The following is a 24,478-nucleotide window of genomic DNA, read 5'->3' on the forward strand; positions in this document are numbered from 1 at the left end:
CACTCTGTAGACCAGGCTGGCCTCAAACTCTGAAATCCAACCTGCCTCTGCTTCCCAAGTGCTGGGATTAAAGGCGTGCACCACCACGCCTGGCTTGGTTGGGCTATTTTGAGACTTCCTTTGTCAATACAATTAATCTAAATCTCTTTAAGTTAGCCTCAGGCAGACTCTTCAGACAAGGTCAAAAAGAAGCCACATTCTTCACCAAAATATCACAAGGAAAGTCTCTGGGCCACATACTAAAATTCTCTTCTGGTATTATCCACACAGATGTTCTGGGTGCTCAGCTCTGGTATTCTTTCCTGAGCATTCTCGGGAGCACCCGGCGTCTTCTTCCCCTGCCTCCTGTCTGCATCCTTCCTTCACTCTTCATTCTTGCTTCTAACCTGGAATCTGCTGTGTCTTCAAGAACCCTTGGGCTGGAGGATCGTATGGAAGTCTACAGTCTGAGGGTGGTGTGCCCACAGGTTCTGGGGTGACCCCTAAGCCCTCAGTACCCCCGAAGTTGCCTCCTTTCTTTTAGGCTACTTTGTTTTGTTTTGTTCTGTTACTTCCCCTTTCCCATTACATATGTGTGACCACATAAACTCTCTGTAGTGGGAGACCTCGGGAACTTACACATATGACACATATCAGGGAGTCAGACCTGGGTCTCTTGGTCATGGTTAGGTTGTTTATAATCATTATGGTCTTTCTTTCTTTCTTTCTTTCTTTCTTTCTTTCTTTCTTTCTTTCTTTCTTTTTTTTAACTATTTATTTTATTAACATGAGTATACTGTCACTGTCTTCAGGCACCCCAGAAGAGGGCATCAGTTCATATTACAGATGGTTGCGAGCCACCATGTGGTTGCTGAGAATTGAACTCAGGACCTTTGCAAGAGCAGTCAATGCTCTTAACCCCTGAGCCATCTCTCTAGCCCATTATGGTCTTTCTAATCATTTGTTTGTCTTGATTTCTTTCGTCAAGCAACCCTGAAGAAAAAAGCCAGCAGAAAGATTGGAAGTCTTAGGACCTGCTGAGGTCTCTGGGCTGGGAAGGCCATGTGCACCTGGTCTTCTCTGTAGCGTGGTCAGTAGGGGAGGATGGCAAGGTGGTTGCTCCCTGAAGAAACTATAGGGATCTCCAGCTAGTGAGGACAGCTGCTCCCCATCTGATCTTGTCAGACTCTGATCGAGGCCCCAAGGGTCCTGCAGAGTAAGCCTCAGGTTGCCTGCTGTAGATGCAGGGCTGGGGAGGCAGCTGGTGGTGCCCTGTCCCTCCGTCCTCCGTGGGCACTAACGCAATACATGCTTCTTGACTGACACAAGGAGAGGAGTGTGTCCCCATGGCCTTCCATCTCCTTCAGCCATGGAATAATCAGTTCAAAGCAGAAGGAAGCTGGTTTGACAACATTGTAGTGTGTAGGTATGAGGTAAAGAGGATGCTGAGCCGGGTGCCCTGTGCAGTCAGAGTCCTCTTCTGGGGCTGCTGTGGGAACGGGCCGACCTGTGGAGTCAGGGTGGTCCCCCAGTGCTGCTGTAGAAAGGGATCAGGAATGATCTCCTGGGGCTGTAGTTATAGCTGCATTTGGGCCTTGGGTCTGTCTGTTCTGTGAGGATTCAGGTCTTATTTGAATTTTGGCTGGTCTGAGCCAGGCACACTTTTTTTCTGAGAATGCTGGATCCTGGTCTCCAAGGGAGATGATGGCTCTTAGAGGAACCCTGTCCTTCCCCACTTCAATAGGACGTCTCTGCTCATTGCTGAGGTCAAAGGTCAGGTTCCAGCTTGGCTCAGAAGGCCATGTGATGCCCAGGGTCCTTGCACAGGGTGTAGAGTGGCTTCAGTTCCTGCTGCAAATGGATGGGTGCTCTGCCTAGGATGTGGGTGCCAGGCCAGGGTGCTCAAGGGGACATGTAACACTTCTCCAAAACAGATGGTAAATGTCTTAGGCTTATTTTAGAATGTTCTCTGTGATTTTCTGTATTTCCTTTTCATTTTTCTGATGATTTTTTAAAATCATCTGCAGCATCCTCATGGAATATAGTTTTTTTCTCATATTTTCTTTTTTCTGTTTTCCAAATGTGAGCCCAACTTCCCATCAGAAGCCACGCCCCTTGTGGAAGAGTCTACAAGGCTGATTGGTTAGAACCTCATGACAGTAGAGAGCTGGACTGCTCAGATTCAGAGACAAAGTGTCTTAGTTAGCCTTCCTCATAGCTGCTCACTGCCCACTTTTATGTCTGACCTATTATCAAGAACATGTTTGCAATGTCCTTTTTTCTTAGCTTGGAATAGACCCCTTAGCCCCAAAGCCAGGACTGTCCTCAGCATCTGAGACCTGAGACCTGTAGCAGAGACTCCCCCTGTCTTGCTGTAGCCACACACCTGATGTCCCCAACAGTGGCAAGTGCGTTTGTTGATTTATGGCTGTCTTTTGCTTTGCCACTGTAACGGATTCCATGGTAGAACATGCCCCAAGGTGCTCTACTCCTTTCCTGCCATTGCTCTTGCTACATTCTCTGTCCTTTCTCCTCAACTGGGATCGCCCAGTACAGAGGGGACAGGGCAAGGACCTCTCCATCCTGGGTCCATGCTGGGTCTGAGTGAAAGCCTACTGTGTGCACTGCTGCCCTCGGTCTCTGCCTACTGTGTGCACTGCTGCCCTTGGTCTCTGCCTACTGTGTGCACTGCTGCCCTCGGTCTCTGCCTACTGTGTGCAATGCTGCCCTCAGTCTCTGCTCACACTCCTATCCTGTGGCCATGTTTGTCTTGTCCCTGCAGCATGTCCTGCTGAGGTGCTTGTACTCAAGAGGGGTCGTTAGCTGCTGCGCAAGTGTTCCTTCCTGGAGACCTTGCTCATTTCTCTCTCAGAGGAAGCAAACTGAATCTATGCACTCCTTTTCCAAGGAGAGGGTGGTACCCATGGGTCTACGTGTGCACTTGTGAACTGGCATAAGGGAGGGGTCATAGAGGAGACCCAGGGAACAGGGTGGGGAACAGCTACAGTCAGGCCCTGCTGTGGGTGCCAACTCACTGAGATGGGTGTCTGCCACAGATAGCGAGCTGCATGGTGACATTCTGACACTGTCTCTCAAAAAGGAGAGGGTGGTGCGGAGGAGCCTGAAGATGCTCATTTAATTGGGAAGCCAGCTGAGATCCAAGGCGCCAGGCTCTGGAGCTGTGCTTCCAGGCACAATGGCGCTGGCTGAAGGTTGTATGTAAGGTGGCCTTATTAAAGTGACAAGGCAATTTAATTCCTTTGTGCGCAATGATTCTACTTCATTGATTTACAATAGGAAGGGTATAATTTCGCTAGTGTTGGCAAAAAGCTCAAATGTCAGCCTTTTCAAATTGCCACACTTGCCTTGTGCGGGGATGAATAATGAGTAAGTCACCTTTTGTCTACAGTTAAATATTCTTGAATAAATACAAAGAACGTAAAAGACATAAATGATTGCCTGATTTATATTTAAAATAAAGATCAACATTGTGATAAATGGTTGAAGCGTGCAGCAATATACCTCTCCTGATTATTACATTATCAATTAGGGGGCAGCCGGGTGGAGATGGCGATGGGGCACATCCCCACTCTCTGGATGCCCACGGCTCTGTGGCAGGCTCACGGACTCTGGAGAAAGTGATGACCAGAACCGCACCCTGCTTACCTCAGCCCTGCATGGCTCACAGACTCTGGCTGGGTTCCTCAGAGAGGCTGGAGCTGAGTTGTACTCAGTAGCCAGGGCTGTCACAGGGGTGGGGCCGTCACAGAGGGGTGGGGCCGTCACAGAGGGGTGGGGCCTCCACAGAGGGGTGGGGTCGTCACAGAGGGGTGGGGCCTCCACAGAGGGGTGGGGCCATCACAGAGGGAGGGATTTGTTGGGCAGGTGCGCATCTGCCTCTCCTTCAGAAGGGAGTTGGTAAGAAACACAAGAGAGGACCGAAGGTGCTCCGTCAAGAAAACAACAAAATAAAACAAGACAAAACAAGCCTCCTCGTTAGTGGAGAGGGAGCTCTGGGAAGAAAGGATATCAGGTGAGGAGAAGGCAGTAGCTCTCTCCCAAGCCTCTCTCATCATGAGACTGCTCATATCTCAGAGTGGATGTCAATACACCTTTTACAATAAGTGTGTGTGTGTGTGTGTGTGTGTGTGTGTGTGTGTGTGTGTGTGTGTGTGTGTGTGCGCGCGCGCGCGCGCGCGCACAAGCATGCGCGCATCTGAGTCAGGGTTCCCACAGCAATCCAGAATGTACACAGAAAGACAAACAGAGAAGCAAGTGACCTGCCCAGGGACACACAGCTGCCCAGGGAAGAGCCCCGCATGCCCACTGTCCAAATAGATAGGAAACCAGCTCAGTTTGTTACCAGCAACTGCCCATAGACTAGAGGTCGTAGAATGCCTGCAGTCCTGCATCTGAAAAGCTGGGGCAGGGGAATTGTGAGTTTGAGACCAGTGCAGGCTACATAATGAGACCCTACCTCAACCTGCTCCTCTTGAGTAAAACAACAAAATCTTTTCCCACACCCAAATGAAACCCCAAACTTCCAAGGGAGCACTTCTGTAACAGATGATGACAATGTGCCTTGTGCCCTTCTCAGAGTTTGATCTCCATATAACAGGCAATCTAGACTTTGAATTGGTTTTTGCCTCCAGTCACACACCTACCCTAATAAGATCAGTGTTAATTATTTTCCTCATGGGTGTTAGCATCCTGATGTGTTGGGCTGCAACTGGCTCAAGTGGTCCTTGAACACAGCGCTATAGAAATGTATTTGGAGTCAGTGAGGTGATGATGTTGGTGATCATGGTGGCCCAACCAAGAGTCCTTCGGGGGCACCAGGATGTGGGCTTCTGCTCTGGAGACCTTTTTTGTCTCTTAAAGCTTAGTGAGGGAAGAGAGATCCTCAATTGGGGGGGGGGACAGGGGAAAGCTGGAGAGTTTGTGAGCCACCCTGAATACAGGGTCACTCTCCAGCAGGTCAGTTGTGCGCGGGGGAGGGGGTTAATTAAATAAGGTGACTCTCTAGATAGTTGATTTTTCAAAAATCCCCTGTGCCTGTGTGTCCCTTGGGAGGCTTGCTGCGATCTCAGGAGCAGAGAGCAACATGCTGGGCCAGAGTGAAAGAAATGGGCATTGAGGCATGAGTTGTGTGGGAGATGTGCACACACTGAGCCTGTTTCTAAGACCTAGAGGCCAGTCTGCAGGCCCTGCACAAGGATTCCAGCCATACCACAGTGTGGAGAAGGCAGAGCAATAGATATGACAGAAAAATGCCCATGGCCACGCAGGTGGAGGATGAGCCGTGAGATGAACAGGTGGAGCACGAGGGGTTTTAAGTCCGCGAAAGAATTGACAGAAGAACATCAGCCAAGACATGCGGACAGTGCAGCTCCAAGAAGCCACAGTGAGCCACAAGCTCTGGTGTCACAGTGTGCCCAGCGTGATCACGGACACCCCACGTCGGGGAAGGTGAGACTCTCCCTGTTTTCTGCTTGATTTGGTTATGTAGAGTCAAGCTTCTCTTGGGCTTTGCTGGGCTCAAGCTCTCAGTCACAGCTGTCACTCACATCCAGCTGCGCATGTGCCCCTCCCCCATTCCTAAATGGCTCTTGGGTCTCTGCCTCCTGAGCTCCTGCTCCTCCCAGCCATGAGCATTCTTGTAAACTATGGGTCACCACCCATGCAGGGTTCTGTATACAGAATATGGGGATTTGAGGAACAGTTGGTGACAGTAAAGGTTTCTGTATACATAATAACCAAAGTCAATTAAAGATCAAGCAGATAGCAAACCCCAGGTGTTTCTGGTAACATTTGCCTGTGTGTTACAGTGTAACTTCACAGTAGCCTTGGTTCTGAACACATGTGCACTTTGCACAGAAACAAACATTCGCTGAAGCACCTGGCTCAGATTCAGGGCTACTGTGTGCTATGAAGGGCAGTGTTCTAACCATACACACAAGGTTTTCTGCTCTTATAGAAACAGGGAGGTGAAATTACAGCAAATGGGACTTTTTAACATTTCCTATCCCCATTCCTCAGCATCAAATTAGTGTAACTTGGAGTTGTGCAGTGTTAGGCTGATAAGAACACCTGTCTGATCAGTGTGCAAACTCGCTTGCACCTTAGTCAGTGGTTGAATTATATTTACAACAAGAACTGTTTTAAACTAATTTACGATCTATTCAGTAAATGTTTAATTTATATGTCTATTTTACATACCCTGGGTTGCATAAAAGTTTCTTGGGCAAAAAGGAGAGTTCAGTAAGCCTGGGCGAGAGGATCTCATAGGAAATGCAGGGCTGAGGTTTGTCACACACCCCCCCCCCCCCAGGTACTGGCTCAGCTCTGACTCTCCAATTTCACTGAGTAGGTCTCTGGTGTGCTCTTGGGGTGTGGCAGCAAGAGAGAGGTAACTTCTTCCAATTATTTTATGTGAGATCAACACCAAAAAAGAAACACAGTCCTCTCCAGGACTTCAGAGTGCTCAGGTGGTAGAAAGGTAAGATCTAAAGTGCAGAGCCAGTGAGGCGGCTTGGCGGCTAAAGGAGCTTTCCAAACAAGCCTGACTGGCTGAGTCTGATGCTGTACATGTCTCTATAATCCTAGAACTCCTATGGAGGGATGGGAGACGGAGATAGGAGATCACCTGGAAACTCATGAGGGTGTTCTGACTGGAGCATGCAGACACTGTGAGAGAGAGAGAGGGAGAGCAGGGAGAGGGGAGAGGGACAGGGAGAGAGGGAGGGGGGAGAGAGGGAGAGAGTGGGAGAGGGGGAGGGGGAGAGAGGGAGGGAGGGAGAGAGGGAGGGAGGGAGAGAGGGAGAGAGAGTCTGTTAGGTTCTCTAACCTCTACAGGTCACACACCACACACAGAACACAGATACATCACACGTATAACATACACAAAAACACAACATAATACTATACTCTTACAACACACATATGACACACAACACCTACATCGTGCATATAATACTCACACAGATGACACATAAACACCATACAAATACAGAAAGCATACCACACAGACACACACACACACAGACACACACACACTCACAGAGAGAGAGAGAGAGAGAGAGAGAGAGAGAGAGAGAGAGAGAGAGAGAGCTGAACTGCCAAATGAGCACCCCAGAGCTCCCAGGCTTGCCCAGCATCCTCCCTCCTCAGGCAAATGTGAAGCTCTTACCTGGAGCCCTTCTGTCTCCTGGAGACTTTAGACCCTCAGAGACCCTGTACTGAGTACATATTAGGAAAGACCAGAGGTCCTGGAGCTTGCGAATGGCTAAAGCAGCCCTTTCTGTGTGCAAGAGGTGGCCTCACAGGGCTCTGAATGCTCCGAGGTGGCCTCACAGGGCTCTGAATGCTCCGTACTGCAGGAGAAATGTAAATGACACCCAGGACCATTGAACGGGAACTTTTAGCCACTATCCTGGTGTCATCTGTCTCCCTGGGGCCAGTGAGCCATGGGAAGGGGTTGTTGAGGAGATGGGCTACACTGTGCCTCACTGGGATGTGAGAGTAAACCCACTGCCATCACAGGTCACATCTGTCCTAGCACAGAAATGAAGCCCAAGCGCCCTGAGGACCAAAACCGCCTTCTGCCTCTGTGACATCTTTCATTCCCAAATGTCCAACTGCTTGGTCTGCTGTGGAGGACAGGGGTTTGGCAATGCACTTCTTTCACAGATGGGCAATTCAGAACATAAAGGCACAAGGGTGTAGCTCATCTCCATCCAAATAGGAAGTGGAGTGTCCAGAATTCATCATCAACATCAACAGCAGCCCCTTGGGAGACACTAAACAGAGCAGGGTGAGTTCTGGGAGATGAGATTCGGGAGGAAAGTGGGGAGATGGACCCCATGAGCTCCCGTGGTGGCTTCAGGAGCGTGACGGTGAGCGCCAGAGCACTCACTGTACTTCCTCTCTGCATGCTTTCCTGTTGGCCAGCATGGAGCCAGTACTGCTTACCCCATCCCCGTGCTGGTAAGAACGACGGGGAGCTGCACACATCCCTATGGCAGTGCAGCTCAGAATTCAAAACCGCCACCTGCTTCTGAGCCTCTCAGCCACTGTCCACAGTGTGTGAAGCTGTAACTGTCCCACCTTTCAGGGCAAACAGAGGCCCTGTGCTAGACCTGGAGCTCTGGGTCGTGTGCCGATCTGAGGGAGGAGGGAGGAGGTCAGCAGAGGAAAGCTGCGCGTGGGATGGTAGAACAGGAGGATGAGACAAGAGGATGCCCAGGGCTACCTCAGGGTATCTAGGCATGGAGAGGCAACCCTTACTACTGCTAGGGTAGTACTGGTACAATGGTGGGGTGACGCCTTGGGTGCCACACTCCCCAGCGCTCCCTGTCTTCTATCCTTTCTTCCTTATCTCTTTCTATTTTGTTTCTAAGAGCATTAGATAAGCTTCAGTTACCATCAAGAAAGGGCAGGGAAAGATCACCCTCCCTCCCAGACCCCAGGCATGGTGCATCCCTTCTAGACCCCACATGGTGCAGGAGGGCCTCGACCTTCAGCACTGACCAGCGCACCTGGTGTGAGACACATCTTGGTTTTTCCTTCTTGCAGTAAGAACACACCTAGCGTACCGTTTGACTTCAAATCATATTAGAAGGCAGCTGTAGCCCAAATAGCACACAGTATGGGCGCACATGGATGTGCGAGCCAAAGGAGAGCCAAAGCCCGAAAAACCTATATAGTCACAGACTTCGGAGAGTGATAAAGGAATAATGACTTCAGTCAATGAACAGCTGGGGGACTGAAGTCTCCACATGCTGGGGACACTAACCTCCCACTACAGCAAAAAGTCAACCCAAAATCAGACCTTTATGTAAGAGCAGAAACTATGAATCTGCTAGATAAAAATGAAGGAGAATTCTTCCAGACATTAGTTAGGGCTGAGGTGTTTTGGACAGGACCCCCAGAGTAGAGAAAACCAAAGCATCAAAGCAGCCTGACTAGGAATATAGCCAGCCAGAGCATCCTGCACATCAGAAGTAGCAACCAGGGGAGAGACGGCCTCCAGGATGGGACAGGTTACTTTCAAACATTCTGCACTCAGTTGATTAGGTTTCAGAACAGAGAGGGAACGGCACAGAATAGAAAGTCGCACAAGCCTTTAAAAGGAGGGGCAGGACAAAAGCCTATAGAGAGGTTTCAAAAGAAGATGCACGGTAGTCAACAAGTCTATGACAAAAATGTTTGACAATACTAATCATTGTGGGAATGCCAGCCAGACCCACAACAAATGCTACCTCATTGAAGGTAGGATGGTCGTTGTCAAAAAAAAAAAAGAGACAAAACCAACATGTTGGGCGTGGTGTGCACAGAGGGGAATGAATGCCTACATATCAGCAGTGTGGTGTCAGTTAGCAAAACAGTATGAAGATTCTTCACGAAGCTAGAATGTGAACCTCCGTGTAATCAATGGTACTACCATGCCCAGGTACATATGGCAAAGCCATTGAGATCAGTATTCCACAAAGAGTTGTGTCTGCACGTCCCTGACAATACTGTCTAAGGTAGCCAAAGAGGCCCACTAATGAATGGATAATGAACATATGGCATATACACACAATGGAGCATCGTTCAGCCATAGAAAGGATGAGAATTTGTCATTGACAGAGACCTGGTTGGGACTGCAGTTCATTGTGCTGAGCGAATAGACCAGGTTCAGAAAGACAAGCACTGCACATTCCCACTTAGATGGGGACAGACACTGAAGGTGAACTTAAGCAGTGATTAGGATCCTGATGAAGGGGCCTGGTAGGGCCTGGGGAGGGAAGGATGGAAGCAGGATGGTCAGTGGGTGAGGAGCTTGGCAGGGCAGGGTTAGATTCCTGTTCTCAGCATGGTGATGTCTGTGATTGACAGCACCAACCAACTACCTCACAATAGCTCTCGGAGAAGAGGTTGGATCTTCCCAACGCAGGGAATCAGGTGGCATGGCTGTTGTTCTGAACTGATCATTGCTCACCCTAAGTATGCTGAAGCACCATAAACTCCTGTGGATATTAACTCCAAAGTATGCTTAAAGAGAGAGTTTTAGGTTCTGTGGAGATTGTGCAGCGCTAAGGGCTAGGTGTTCAAGCACGAAGGCCTGCAATTGGATCTCTAGAAGCCACATCAAACCACACACAGGGCATGCACCTGCAGCTGTGGTGCTCACACGGCAAGGAGGAAAGTGGAGGTAGGACCCCTTGGAAGCTCAGGGCCACATAACCTGACATACACAGCCGAAAAGAACAAGAGACCTACCTTAAACAAGGCCTGTACACACCCACACTTGTGCATACATCTCACACACACACACACACACACACACACACACACACACACACACACACACACACACACACGTCAAGCCCAGGCCCATTCTTCTGCATCTTCTTCACCCTGTTGGTTCTGGCAGACATTCTTCAAGCCTGTAGATGCCCCACTCTGTGTGAGTGACATTCCCAGGAGTGGAAGAACACCAGAGACTCTTCCAGGGGCTTCTCAACCTGCTACAGGTGTAAAAAGAGGCTGGTCCAATGGATGGATGATCTCAAGGCCTTTGAGAAACTGGATTATTTCACTGTCAACTCAGCATAGCTTCACAGATGGTAGAAAACTGAACAAGATGCCCCTCAAGCCCTGTGTTCTCCTGGACCCAGGGCACTATTTTGAAAGCTTGGGGGTTTACTGACTCCAGTGGCTTGGCCAGATGTCCAGGGCCACTGTGGACTGTCCTCAGGAGAAAACCTTAGCTCAAACCTCACGTCTTGATGGTCTCTTCCCAGTCAGGAGATGAGGGCCAGAGGTGACTCTACATCTCAAGTTGAGCTTGTGATGGGCGACTCCAAATAACTGAACCATGAACCCGCTGTGCCATGCTCTGGTCAGGGTCCCTTCTGGGAGGCCCCATGGCCTCAGCAGTAGACCTGGGCTAGTTTCTTGCAGTATGAACCCATCAACTCTAGGCAGGTATGGCCAGCACGTGTAGAATTTTATTATCATCACCTTACCGAAGAAATCTGAAAGGAAGAGTGGATGGTTCTCTGGGATGCTTTTCTAAGAAGCCTGCTAGTGCCCTGGACCATAGTCAAGAGACACACTAGGATGGTGACAAAGGGCAGAGGGTTGCGGATGAAGCCTTGCCTGGGACCCACAGGTAAGTTTCCTTGGGCCTACAGGATTTCACTAGCTTGCAGTTTTTCTCTGAAGTTTAGAAGGGCCACATCTCTAGTTGGGTGTCATTAACACATGGGGAGTGGGTACTGACCCTGGCATGCTGACAGGACCCCCACAGCCCTGCCTCTCCTGCTGAGTGCATATAGAACCCAGTTTATTCAAATTAAATGCAGAGCAAAATGAATAAGGAGTATTGTTTTATCCTAGGCTAAAATAGCTTTCCCTACTGTTGAGAGCTCTGGCCATCAGGAGGTTGGATTCAAAGGCAACAGAATCTCTTGGCTTCGAGGGGCTCCCTGCCCTTGAAGAATGACAGGGAATTCCCCAATGCCATTCTATCCTTCCAGCCTTTGCCACCCAGGTCTTTTCTGGTCTTAAGAACCAAATCTTTTGTTCTATGAAAAATCCTGTCCCCAGATACCCAACAAAGGGGATGGATTTGGAAGAAATACACGTATTTGCTGGATTGTCCAGGAAGCTGTGTGCAGAGGTTACCAGGGAAATTCCATTCAAGGACATAACCTTTCTAAGCCTTTGCAAAGAGGAATGAGAACTGCCCTGGTATTCAGTTGATTTCATAAACCAGAAAGAAGAAAGGTAAGTGTGTGTGTACTTAGAAAAATTATCATTTATGTGTATGTGCATAACTCTGCAAGTTTATAATCACCACATACACAGAGAAGGCCAGAAGGCACTGGATCCCTTGGAACTGGAGTCAGGTGGTTGTGGGTCACATGGTGTGGGTGCTGAAGACCAGACCTGGGTCCTTTGCAGGAGCAGTGACCTCTCTTAACCTCTGACCTGTCTTTTCTAACTTTCACTTTTGTTGTTGCTTGATGAGACAGTGTCACATTGACCTAGATCTTACCGAGTGACATTGACCTAAATCTTACAGAGTGACATTGACCTAGATCTTACCAAGTGACATTGACCTAGATCTTACCGAGTGACATTGACCTAGATCTTACCGAGTGACATCGACCTAGATCTTACCGAGTGACATCGACCTAGATCTTACCAAGTCACATTGACCTAGCTCTTACCAAGTCACATTGACCTAGCTCTTACCAAGTCACATTGACTTAGATCTTACCGAGTGACATTGACCTAGATCTTACCGAGTAGGCTAGGCAGAGCTGTTAGCTAGCCCCAGGACCTCTGCCTCCACCTCCCCAGAGCTGGCATTACATGCATGCACCATCCCTCTTATTTTTACTTTGGTTTCAGGGACCAATCTCAGGCCCTCATGCTTGCATGTAAACTGGGCCACCTCCCTAGTCCTTGGCTCTATTTTGGTTTTCAGGCAACAGTTTCTGCAAGAGCCTCCTCTTCCCACTTCTAAAACACTGAGAATTAGGAAGACATTCAAAGCAAGCCTTGCCGCTGCCCTTTCTCTGGTCCCACAGAGGAAGAGGCCTCACAAAAGGCATTGGTGTCTTTGACACATTATTTGGTCAAATGCAGAATGGCTTCAGCTCCTGTCTGAACCTTTTGGTCTGAGCCGTGAAAGTTGGGTCTGTATGTCCAGCCCTTGCTTCTTGGTCGCCATCATTGTCTGACAATGTGGTAGAGCTGCAGCTGTCTTAGTCCCACCCAGGGCATCCTCTCCTCCCTTCTGGAGTCCTGCTGCTGACCACGGAGTCCAACACCACGAGCCAGGTGGGGCTGAGCCACCTGGGCCCAGGTTTTAGCTGAGCCCCCGTCTCCTCCAGAAGCAGCCGACTGTCTTCTGGCTCCTGATTGCGAGACAGTTGAAGCCTGGCTGAGCAAAGTGGTCCAGACAGGATCACAGTTAGATCTGAGCTTAGAACTGGGGTGGTCATGGAGGTGGTCTCTGGAGCAGTGGGTGGATTGCCTAGTTTCTTGACTCATCTCTGTGTGGCCATCACCGTGTTAGAATATCTGAAGATTCCCACCTGGTGTGATCATAGCCAACGTCACGTTCCTCTGCTGCCACAAATCAGGGACCATAGTGTTAGCTGCTACAGGGGAGACAGCTAGAACCCCAGGATTCTCAGAGGCCCTGCTTAACTCCGATGCCTTGACTCTGGTTAAGCAGTGCCCATGTTAAGTGTCTGTTAATGCTTCTTCTGTTCCAGCTGTCTGGTGGCCTCCGCTCCATTGAAGGCAGGGCGGCCAGGATGTCATGTTGGGATTCTTGGGGACAACTACTGTGCTGCTTCTTTCTCTCCCACACATCCCCACTGCATATTGTCCCTCTGCACAGCTGCACTCACCCAAAGACAATGGAAATGAGCCAAGTGCAGAGGCCTGCTGGAGGGGGCTTCTGTGGCCGACCAGCTCCAGTTGCAGTTAGGGTTCCCATCCCCCCCCCCCCCGTGTGCCCAGTCATTTGGATGTGCTGCTGCCATGTTCATTTTCAGGACCCTGCTATGTCTTTGGATTGGACCTAGCTTGCAATGACAACAACTTTCTTATAGTCTTTGAGCCCTGTAACAGGACTCTGTGGCCCTCTTGTACCTCTCCTAGGTAGCAGCCCTCCCCTCAGTCTGTCATCTTTAAATACTTCTGTCTTAGTCACTATTCTATTGTGAGGAGACACCATGAGCAAGGCAACTCATAAAAGGAAGTATTAAACTGGGGCCTGGCTTATAGCTTCAGAGGGTTAGTCCATTATCATCATGGTGTGGGGTGTGGCAGCAGGCAGGCAGGCAGGCAGGCACTGCAGCAGTAGCTGAGAGCTCACATCTGATCCACAAGTTGCAGGCAGAGAGAGGGAGTCAGGCTTGGTGTGAGCTTTTGAAACCTCAAAGCCCATGCCAAGTGTCACACCTCCTAATCTTTCCCAAACAGTTCCATTAATTGGGGACCAACTGTTTAAATATTTGAGCATATGGAGGACAGTCTCATTCAAACCAGCACACCTCCCAGTGTGCCCCTCCTGCTGGGGACGCTCACTATGGTCTGGGTGCCCCTCCTGCTGAGGACGCTCACTATGGTCTGGGTGCCCCTCCTCCTCCTGGGGACGCTCACTATGGTCTGGGTGCCCCTCCTCCTCCTAGGGACACTCACTATGGTCTGGGTGCCCCTCCTCCTGCTGGGGACACTCACTATGGTCTGGGTGCCCCTCCTCCTCCTGGGGACACTCACTATGGTNGTCTGGGTGCCCCTCCTCCTGCTGGGGACACTCACTATGGTCTGGGTGCCCCTCCTCCTCCTGGGGACACTCACTATGGTCTGGGTGCCCCTCCTGCTGGGGACACTCACTATGGTCTGGGTGCCCCTCCTCCTCCTGGGGACACTCACTATGGTCTGGGTGCTCCTCCTCCTGCTGGAGACACTCACTATGGTCTGGGTGCCCTTCCTGCTGGGGACACTCACTATGGTCTGGGTGCCCCTCCTGCTGGGGACACTCACTATGGTCTGGATGCACCTCCTCCTGCTGCTGGGGAAGCTCACTATGGTCTGGGTTGGGTTCTGAGGTCCCCCTCTCATCCCTTTTCATGTCTTTAGAATTCTCTGACCCATGATGGTCACTCTGTCTCTGCATTGTGAAGGGACTTTGTCTTTGCCATGTGACACCCCTCAAAAGCCAAACCTTCATGTTAAAATACTTTCTACAGCCAGGCGTTAGTGGCACACGCCTTTAATCCCAGCACTTGGGAGGCAGAGGCAGGCGGATTTTTGAGTTCAAGGTCAGCCTGGTCTACAGAGTGAGTTCTAGGACAGCTGGGACTACACAGAGAAACCCTGTCTTGAAAAACAAAACAAAACAAAACAAAACAAAACAAAACACCTTCCTCAATATTATTTATCTCCTTGCTTTTGCCTTGGCTGTATAGGGCACTTCTGCTGCTTTTCAAGCACCGTGTGCTTTGTGCTGTGTGTGTGTGTGTGTGTGTGTGTGTGTGTGTGTGTGTATGGTACCTATAGGTGTAATCAAAATGAACTTAACACTGATACAGCATTGCAGGTATCTCCACACGGGCTAACATGGTGTGATTTTTCTTGAGCCCAGGGTGATCTTGACTTTGGGTGCTGTTTACTTTCTGGAAGGGAAATCAGGTCGCTGGGGGATGTGGGCTCTCCTGTCTCTGGTGTCAGGACAAACCCTACTCACACTGGAAGAGCATTTTGGAGTGGTGAGATTGTTGAGTGGATGAATATGTCCACCACTCAAGCCTGATGATCCGAGTCCCATTCTTGGAAAACATTAAAAAGTCAGGTGTGTTCAAGGCATCCTTAACCCAGCGCTCCCGTGTGAGAGGAGAGGCAGAAGCAGGAGAGTTGTTGTGTTCAAGGCATCTTAAACCCAGCGCTCCCATGTGAGAGGAGAGGCAGAAGCAGGAGAGTTGTCTGGAGGTTTGTGGGCCAGCTAACCTGGAATAAATAGAAACAAAAAAGAACCTGTCTCAACAAGGTGGAAGGAGGGAACAAATGTCCCTGAATTGTCCTCTGATCTCCACATATGTGCATGTACTGTGCGCGCGCGTGCACACACACACACATACATCCCGCACCTACCCACCCCCCCCACACCCACATACCACCCCCCACACACCCACACACACACACACACACTTAGACATGCATTGCATGTGTTTGTGCCTGCTCTCTCTCCCCTGTCTCACTTACACTGCATGCATTCCTTTCTCTCACATGTCATAGTTTGCTTTCACTGGCCTTTAATTCCTTCTGCTGTGTTTCCCAATCCTTACCTCTTTGGTTTGGTCATGTATTTCTCTTTTTCTTTGTCCCTTTCTTTTCCTTCCTTCCTTCCTTCCTTCTCTTCCTCCTCTTCCTCCTCCTCCTCCTCCTCCTCCTCCTCCTCCTCCTCGGTCTTCTTCTTCCTGTCTCTGTCTCTGTCTCTGTCTCTGTCTCTGTCTCTGTCTCTCTCTCTCTCTCTCTCCACGTGGTCTCACCATGCAAACTTGAATGGCCTGGTGTAGAACCAGAACTCACTGAGACCCACCTGCCTTTGTCCCCTGAGTGCCATCATACCTGGCTCAAATATCTGTTAGGTTTTTCTCAGTAAAAGAAGACGATCTGATGACTGATCATTGTCAGATGTTCTAACCGAAGCCCCAATACTCAGAAGTGGCACAGGAACTGGGATGTATGCCTCAGACCATGCCAAAACTCCTCTGGTGAGAATGGACAGCTCAGAGGATGTTGAAATCTTTTATGGTGCCAAGAAGCACTCAGATTGTCCAGTTGCCATGAGGATGTAGGAGAGATGAAGGGGCAGAGGGAATCCATTCCCACAGGAAGGGTGGCCTTGACTTGTGGGGGATGCTGCCCCAGTACTATAGGAGCCATGTCAGCTTCAAAGCTCAGATTCAAGACTAGTTCTGTTGGTCTCAGCACCCTGTCCCACCCCCTATGGCCACCTGGGCAGTTAAACCCCAAAGCAAACGACAGACCTAGCATCTTTCTTTCCTCAGAGTTCCCATGAGGCCATGGGGTTCTTGGTAAATTCTGGATGTGGTTCTGCATGGCCTGGGCCAACACCTGCAGGGCTCTCAGTATCATGGCCCATCTCGGGCAGCTGCACTCACTTCTGGTGGTAGCTAGGCCTGCGCTCCAACAGCTTGGCCCCTCCAATCACTGGGTCTGAGGGTCCCTGGGTAGCCTTTCCAAGTCTGGAAGAGGCTGGTGACTAGAGATCTCAAGGGCACGCCCTCGGTGGTGCTGATGGATCGTGGAAAGGGGATAGACAGTGTCTGAGTGGAGCGGTCACTTGTGTTCAGATATGCTGGGTATGTGTAAGTGGAGATGTGACTGTGCTGAGCCAGAGTCTGAACTCAAGGGGCTGTGGGGCAGCTGGCCATGTGAATCTTCACTGCAGTATCCACTGTGGAATGTCACGTAGCTGTCCTGTGCCCTGTGTCTCTCATGAGCCAAGACAGTGACGGTGACATAGCCCAGGGTCGTAGGTCTAATGACCTGAGGTCTGTAGGGTTCTCAGGACAGCGTAACAGACGGAGTGAACTGGAAGAACATGGTGAGAGGACATGGTTGAGTTCTGTTTGCTGCTAAACTCAGACAGTACCACTCCCTGCTGACCCACACCAAGGCTGCCTAGGAGATAAGCAAGCTTTGGCCAGTTTCCATATTTGGGTATTTGGGGGAGGGGTGGTGTGGACTCATCTCCTTTCACTGGTCCTGTCCATCTTCTGTGGTGCCTGGAAGCCAACATTGCCTGCTACGAGATGGAACTCCTCCTGTCACTGTTGAGGAAATGAGGGCCATGGGCCTCTGGGAAAGCTAGACTCACTGCCACGTTGGATGTAGCATTGTAAAGTTTTGCTGCTTGCCCACCGGGTGCTGGGTCCCCTCAGCGTGGGTTGTGGAAAGCCCGATGCTCGCCACACTAGGACTCTCGTGTCTTCTCAGTCTCTGAGAATCTGCACAAAGCTTAGCTCCCAGGAGGCTGCTTTTCCCAGTTTGTGGAGCGCAGGGGCGGGGTTATGATTGTGAAGTCCCGGGAGGTCACATTGGCTTTCTGGAACCCAGGTTCTTTAATCACTAGTTCAACATGGAGATGGTGCCCCTCACAGGATCCACTCTTTTCTTGCCTGGCAATGCTTTTGTGTCTTTGCTTCCAAATCCAGGAAGTCTGGGCAGAAGCTGCCAGAGGCCGGAGCATCCTGCGTGTGGATGAGAAGCAGGAAGAGAGCAATGAAGGGTTTGTGAGCTGACTTTAAGATGCTAGAAAACAGAAGTGGGGTCTGGCACTAATATCTTACTAGCATCTTATCTCTTTAACACTAATATCTTTTAAAAGATAAACCTAGTTTTGAATTCATGGGCTCCTGGCTGGGTCAGCATCTGCAATCTGCTTCAACACACAGGATTTCCCTTGTCTTAGAGCTCTGGCTGGCCCATGAATTGCTCAGCCAGATTTCATGCTAATATCTCAAAGTCTGCAGTGCTGCATGCTCCGGCCAGCTCTGACCAGCTCTGGCCGGCTCTGGCCAGCTCTGACCAGCTCTGACCAGCTCTGGCTGGCTCTGGCCAGCTCTTGTGCTGCTCTTGGTGATGCCCTGACAGTCAGGGGTTTGGTGATCACTGGTGAGGGGCATGAACCTCTGTTTTACCCTCTCCCCCCCCCCCTCCGAGTCTCCCAGGCAGAGCACCACACTCTTGTGCTTAAACAGCCACAGCGATTTCCAAACACTCTGGGTGTGAGCTCATTCTGGTTTGTGATGGCCACCTTCTTATTGTGATCTTAGCGGGTGGACTTTCCCTCTTCCTCTCCTCAAGACCACAATCCTATGGAATGAGAACCTACTGTTACGACCTCATCTAACCCCGGTGACTCCGAAAGGTCCTGACTCCAAAGACACCTCACTGGGCTCTGGGTTCCGACACGTGTACTTGGGCCACAGTTCACCCGAGAGCACCACTCTAGATGCCGCAGCAGACAGCTGCAAGCAGAAAACAGGCTGTCGTCAGAATCCATGGGTTATGTATTTGTGAACTCAGTCACTTGCCAGAATTAATCTCTAGCCCCTAAATTAGTATCACGCCTCTGTGGCCTCTTGCAGGTGTGCTTGGAGTGGCAAAGACAGCTATTCTAGCTGAGCAGGAGAGGCCTCTGTTCCCTAGAGCTTGCTCTGTCACCATGCACCCAGTGTCCCACGCTCAGGAAGGCCACGATACACCTGGTGGAGAACTCACGTGTGAACTTTGTTCAGTGTGGGTTCTAGAGCTGGCAGCTGTGGTTCTGTGTGAAGAAACCCACACCACCTAAAAGAAACAAGCCAAGATCTTGGATTCAGTCAGTTGTCAAAAGCATGACCAGATAATTTTGCGCTGGGATTAATGCCTGGGCTTTGCTGAGTTAGCAATCATGGTCCATGGTGGTGTCACTGCAGACTCTGCCTTTTCCACCATGGAACAGGCTGAGTGTGCAGAGCCAACAGCCCAAGCCAAGTCAGGTTGACTTTAGCCATGTGGCCTGTACCATCGCACCAGCGATGAACGCCGTGTGCTGGAAGTGTGTGGAACATCCACGAAGGCTTGAGTCTAAATAACATTATCCTTGACACTGCCGAGGTCAGGTTGGTGACCGTGACCAGTGGCCATTCCAGAGCTGGGAAGGGAAGTCACTGATAGTGGCTTCAGGGATGTGAAGTCATTCAGTGTAGAACAAGGAGCACACACAATGTGGATCAAGGAGCACACACAGTGTAGATCAAGGAGCACACACTGTGTAGATCAAGGAGCACACACAATGTAGATCAAGGAGCACACACAGTGTAGATCAGGGAGCACACACAATGTAGGTCAAGGAACACACTGGCTCCTACACCACATGAGCTACTCTGGTAACTGATGTCCCAAAGGAAGTCTCAGAGTGTATGGGACTACTGGGGCAGGTGTTGGGGTTGAGTTCAAGGCCATCTGGGCCAAGTTAAGGCAACTTACCCTACCTGCTTGGGCGCTGGGAAAGGGCTGGCTCACCTGTCTCTGGTTAGGTTTGTTTGAAGACAGCAGAGGACAGCCTCCTATCAGCCTCCTATCAGCCTCCTATCAGAGAACTGGTCCAGATTCTGTAAGGTTTAGGACCAGGCGGCACCTTTATCTTTGCTTTGATGAGTTTTATTTCTTTTAAAAGAACATAAACATTACCAGGAAACAGTGCCGATCACACCTGACTGATGGGTGTGGAGGCCTTGACAGCCCTCGCTGGCCCAACAGTCTGATCTTGCCTGACACCGCTGGAACGGGCTGGCTGTCGGCCCAAGCATCGAGTTATTTTACCATAGGCTCTATTTGCATAATATCAAGTGCAGGTTTCTTTGGCAACCCCATGAGCTTAGCCATTATTGCTCCCATTTTAATGAAAGGAGAAGTATGCGCATGGGGCGTGAGCCATTTTAACTATAACTATCCATATCATTTAAACATTTGCCCCTATACTGTTCTAGGGAGCACTTGAGTTCCCACAAACTTCCTTCTCCCTTGCACAAGGAAAACAAACAAGCCATGAGTTTCCCCACACCCAACCTTACAGCCCAGGTGGGGCCCAGGCTTACATCCTGGGCTGGATCGCTGTTCGCAGCTCTAGCTTCTTATCCTTTAAGCTTCGGTAAATGGAAACACTCGATGTGGCAGGAGGATTCTCTCCAGTGCCCTGGGTGAGCCTGGCTGAGGGAAGCCAGATATCTGCCACTCAACACCCCAACCCACCCTGCACCCTGACCCTGGCAGCCTGCAAGTGTGGCAGTAATTCCCGCATGAACTTTGTCCCTGGGTGTGTGTTTTTGGAGCGTGCTGGGGTGACATTCAGCCTCCACATTCATTTTTATGATAATTCCGAGCAAATTGTGGTGCAATAAACTCTTCAAGCCTGTCTTTCTGGTGAAAGCCGTGAATCAGTCAGCCTGGGCGTTTTGGGGGCTTTTCAATGTATGGTGATCATTTAGATTTGACGCGCATTGTGAGACCTTAGCGTGCCTCCTCTCCCTTCCCTGTCATTAATTCCAGCCCGCACCATTCTGAAGTACCGTGAAGGATGGCTGAGAAATCACTGCCCTCCAAAGCTCTGCTGTTGCACAAAATAGCAGCGCAATAATTTTTTGTCAATGTTTTACTCTAAAAGCTTTCTACGTCAGTTTTGAAAAGGAAGCAATAAAGCCCATTCAATGGTATGAATAAAAACCCTTTGAGGGTTGGGAGCAGAGCTTCCTTTCTTCAGCTGGTAATCAAATTGGAGCTAAAATGAAATTGAGTTTTCTTATGAAAATAGGCTTTGTTGCTGGGAAGGCTGGTAATTCATAAACAATAACCTGCTCTTTTGTGTGGATAATAATATATTCATGTTCTTTCAATAGGGTAAAAGCCAGACCTAGTGCATTATGGTACAGTAAAAATAGCAGAAGGGGCTGGCTGGAACGATCTTGAAGAAGAAATGTAGCATTCAGGGACGGCACCTCCGAGTCCCTCTGAAAGCCCCCTTTGCTCTCTCTCCGTGTGCCGGTTCCCGTGGCTGATTCGCTGCGACCACACAGTGTTTGGTTAATTGTGGATGGTCCCAAGCTGTGCTCATCACTGCGAAGGCTGCCGCCGAGGAGGCTGTAGTTGGCAACCTGCTTTCTGAGGGAACAGCTCTGCCTTGACAGGGATGGAGGAGTTCACAGGCAGGCGCAGACCAGCACCTGGACAGGGTACCAGGTAAGGTGGCTGGTTCCTCTGGAGTCTTGAGAAGACGTTCTAGTGCTCAGCCATGATGTGAGTGTGTGATATGCTGAGGGTCGGGGGCAGACACTGGTCACCGAAGGGGAACATGCCTTGCTGTGACCCCAGATCAGAGGTGGGTCAAGGTTGTTGTGTAATTGATTTGCTCTGGATGAGACCTCTTGAGGGGACTTCAGGGTTGTGCCTGCTGTCCCCTGGAAGTGTTTGCTCTCACAGCCTAGATCTGATCCTTAGAGACCCAGTGATGTTGGGAGCAGAGTTCCTTGAGACCTGTGTTTGCTGGACTAGACTTGGAAGTTCTCTCTCTCTCTCTCTCTCTCTCTCTCTCTCTCTCTCTCTCTCTCTGAGTGTGTGTGTGTGTGTGTGTGTGTGTGTATGTGTACACGCGGGGAGCTTTTACTGTCCTCCTGGAGATGTCTCTCTGGATGCAGGATGTGGGCTGTCCAGACTTTGATGCTCAAGTTGGCAGAAAGTTGTGTTTTGGTGATTGTAAGAATGTGTGACACCCTCGTCTGTAGCTTGGATTGTGGAAACAGACACGGTTTTCCTGGACCCAGCAGCAGGTCCAGGGCAGCCAGATAAAGGGGAGCTTTCTCTTGAGGTCATTTTCTCTCTGTTACTGGGACTGTGGCATTCAGAGCGTAATTGCGTGCCGCCGTCTCGTCTCGTGAGGCTGAGAGCCTCAGGAAGAGCAGTCGTTCCACAGAGGCCGCCACTTGGAAACTACTTTTTGGTTGCTGTTTTAATTTTTGGCTTTGAGTTAGGCTCATCAGACAAACAAGAAAGAGAAAAAGAACTCAGCTTGAGGTGGGACGGGAGGGTGGGAGCGGGGGCAGACAGAGTCTCCCCAGCCGCAGAGGGAACACAGGTGGGTGAAGGTTGGCGATTTCACAGCTGCTGTTTCGGGTGTCACCCTGCGTCACCTTTTTCTGTGGCTCCCGAGGAGCCAGGAATGATATATATATTTTTTCTTTCTGGTCCAGCCTGAGGTCTCTTCAAACTCCATTCTTGAATTATAAATTGGAGACATTGTCATGAGAGCCATGCTGTGGCTGTGCAGTTGTAAGGCAAGAAACTTTGACAGTTTCCACAGGATCTGGATCAGCCAGGGGTGAGCCTGCCTCCACCCCACGCGGGGACAGAGAGCAGGGGGGCTTGGCTTGTTCGCGGATACATAAGTGACATGCGCTGGGTTCACGCTGGCTATCGGGCACCTCTGTGCGGTGTGGGTATTTTAACAATGAAATTACATGCTTGATAAACGGAACTTTTAAAGGCACAGAGGAAGCTGACAGATGTGGTAACATGTGTCATTATCCAATTAGTTAACACGAGGTTGTTTTTATGCCGTACTTAACACACCTCTGTGTTTTCAAATCTTAACAAATATTACTTTCCTCAAAGTCTTTCTGCAATAAAGGTTCTAATTGTTTGCGTCTTATCCTGCTGCTCTCGTGATTCTGGGCTTTTCAGCGCCACGGTCCCCCTTCATACAGTCTGATTTTGAATATATCTCAAGTTCATTTTGGGGGAGAGAACCCAGAATTCTTTTGGCTTTCATTCTGCACTTTGTCAACGCCCCCTCCCCTCCCAGTTCCTTCTCCCGCTGGCAAAGCCACAGGCTCGGAGCTTTATTCTTGTGCGGTGAAAGGCACGATTGCTAACTGTCAGAATTACCTTTCAGGGTGGTGTAATGGAAACTATAAAGGAAAGTTCACGGTGCTGTTTCCCAGAGGAACAACAGAAAACTGGGTTTTTAGTCAGAGAAAACCGTTACTTAGTCTGCACTTGGAAATTGTGATTTCATCTTGTGCTGGGGTGGTCTTTCATCTGCAGTCCGCCTGTCTCCACGCAGAGGGGGTTCAGGGCAATTTCTGTCTGGTGGGGACAGCTGAGTACCGTGGCAGAGGCCAGGTGGGCAGCCCTGAAGCCTCAGTGTCAGCGGCTGGGAAAGATCACATGATTTGGAGGTCCCTGGCCGGAAGCCCAAGCCTTTCTCTAGTTCCTAAGAAGAGAAAAACAACTGTGCTCACTCTTCTGCCTTAGAGACCTAGCGATTTCTTTTCTTTCTCTCCCTGACCCCACAGAGCTAAGATGGAAGCCAGGGCTTTGCTCATGTCAGGCATCCTTCACCACGGAGCCACACCCCCAGTCTCCTGTCCACTTCTGGATGTCCAAGTGTCCCTTGATACATTCCTTCAGTGAAAGGGTCCTGCAGCATGCGCTGGTGCAGATCTTCACATACTGACGCCCCCACCTCCGGTCCCCCAGCTCTGTCCCGCCCCGCCCCCAAGAACCCTTAGGAGAGAGGACATCTCAATTCTATGGTCCTTCAGATGAGGCGCTGAAGATGGCTTCCCAGTGGGAAGTGAGTCTTCCCGGAAGATAGGTATGGGATTGTTGCTACTAAAATTTCTGCTACCATCCCTGGTGCTGGGATGGAATGAGACCAGGGCTTCACACGTTCTAAGCAACTGGGTATCTCTGAGCTGCCGCTCCAGTCATTGTTAGCGAATTTTAAAATCTTAAAGTGAATGCAGGTCCGCTCCTGCTGAGTCAGTTCTTCAGTCCAGAGTGGTGTCCTTGCTCCAGTCTGCCCCTCGGGTGTGCCGTGGGAAGCCCCTCCAGTGCGGCCCACCGTGGGTGCCTCTGGCTGGGCTGTTCCACGGGAAGGGTTCCTTGCCTTCCTGAAGATTCGATCTCCCTACAGACAGGGAGGACTTGAGAGTGTACTAGAATGGCTGGAGAACATGGAAGTCGGGGTGCCCGCTGACAGGCAGGGTGCTAGGTGTTCACATCTTTTAGAACTTGAGAGGTTCCAGGCTCTGTACCCACCACGATCCTGCGTGAGTATGTCGCACTTGTCCCTGGCTAGAGCTTCACGGTCCCCGACACCCAGTGTCTGCAGCCAATCAGGGTACAATGTCCCTGCCAGGCTTCTACCTTGTGCTCTGGGGACCAGTAGTCCGCAGTGGTGGCACTGTCCAAGCGGGGTCCTGTCCTGTGATCTTTGGCCACACAGTAGTAGGTTTACTATTAACACTCTTAAAGGGGACATAGACTTGCCTAGGTTACTTGGCTATTTCTGACAGTTGAGGGTCCCCTGCTTTAGTTTCCTGTAGTGACTTGGTGGTGGTGGTGGGGAGGTGGGGGG

This window comes from Mus pahari, chromosome 19 (assembly GCF_900095145.1).
Source record: "Mus pahari chromosome 19, PAHARI_EIJ_v1.1, whole genome shotgun sequence".
Lineage (NCBI taxonomy): Eukaryota > Metazoa > Chordata > Mammalia > Rodentia > Muridae > Mus > Mus pahari.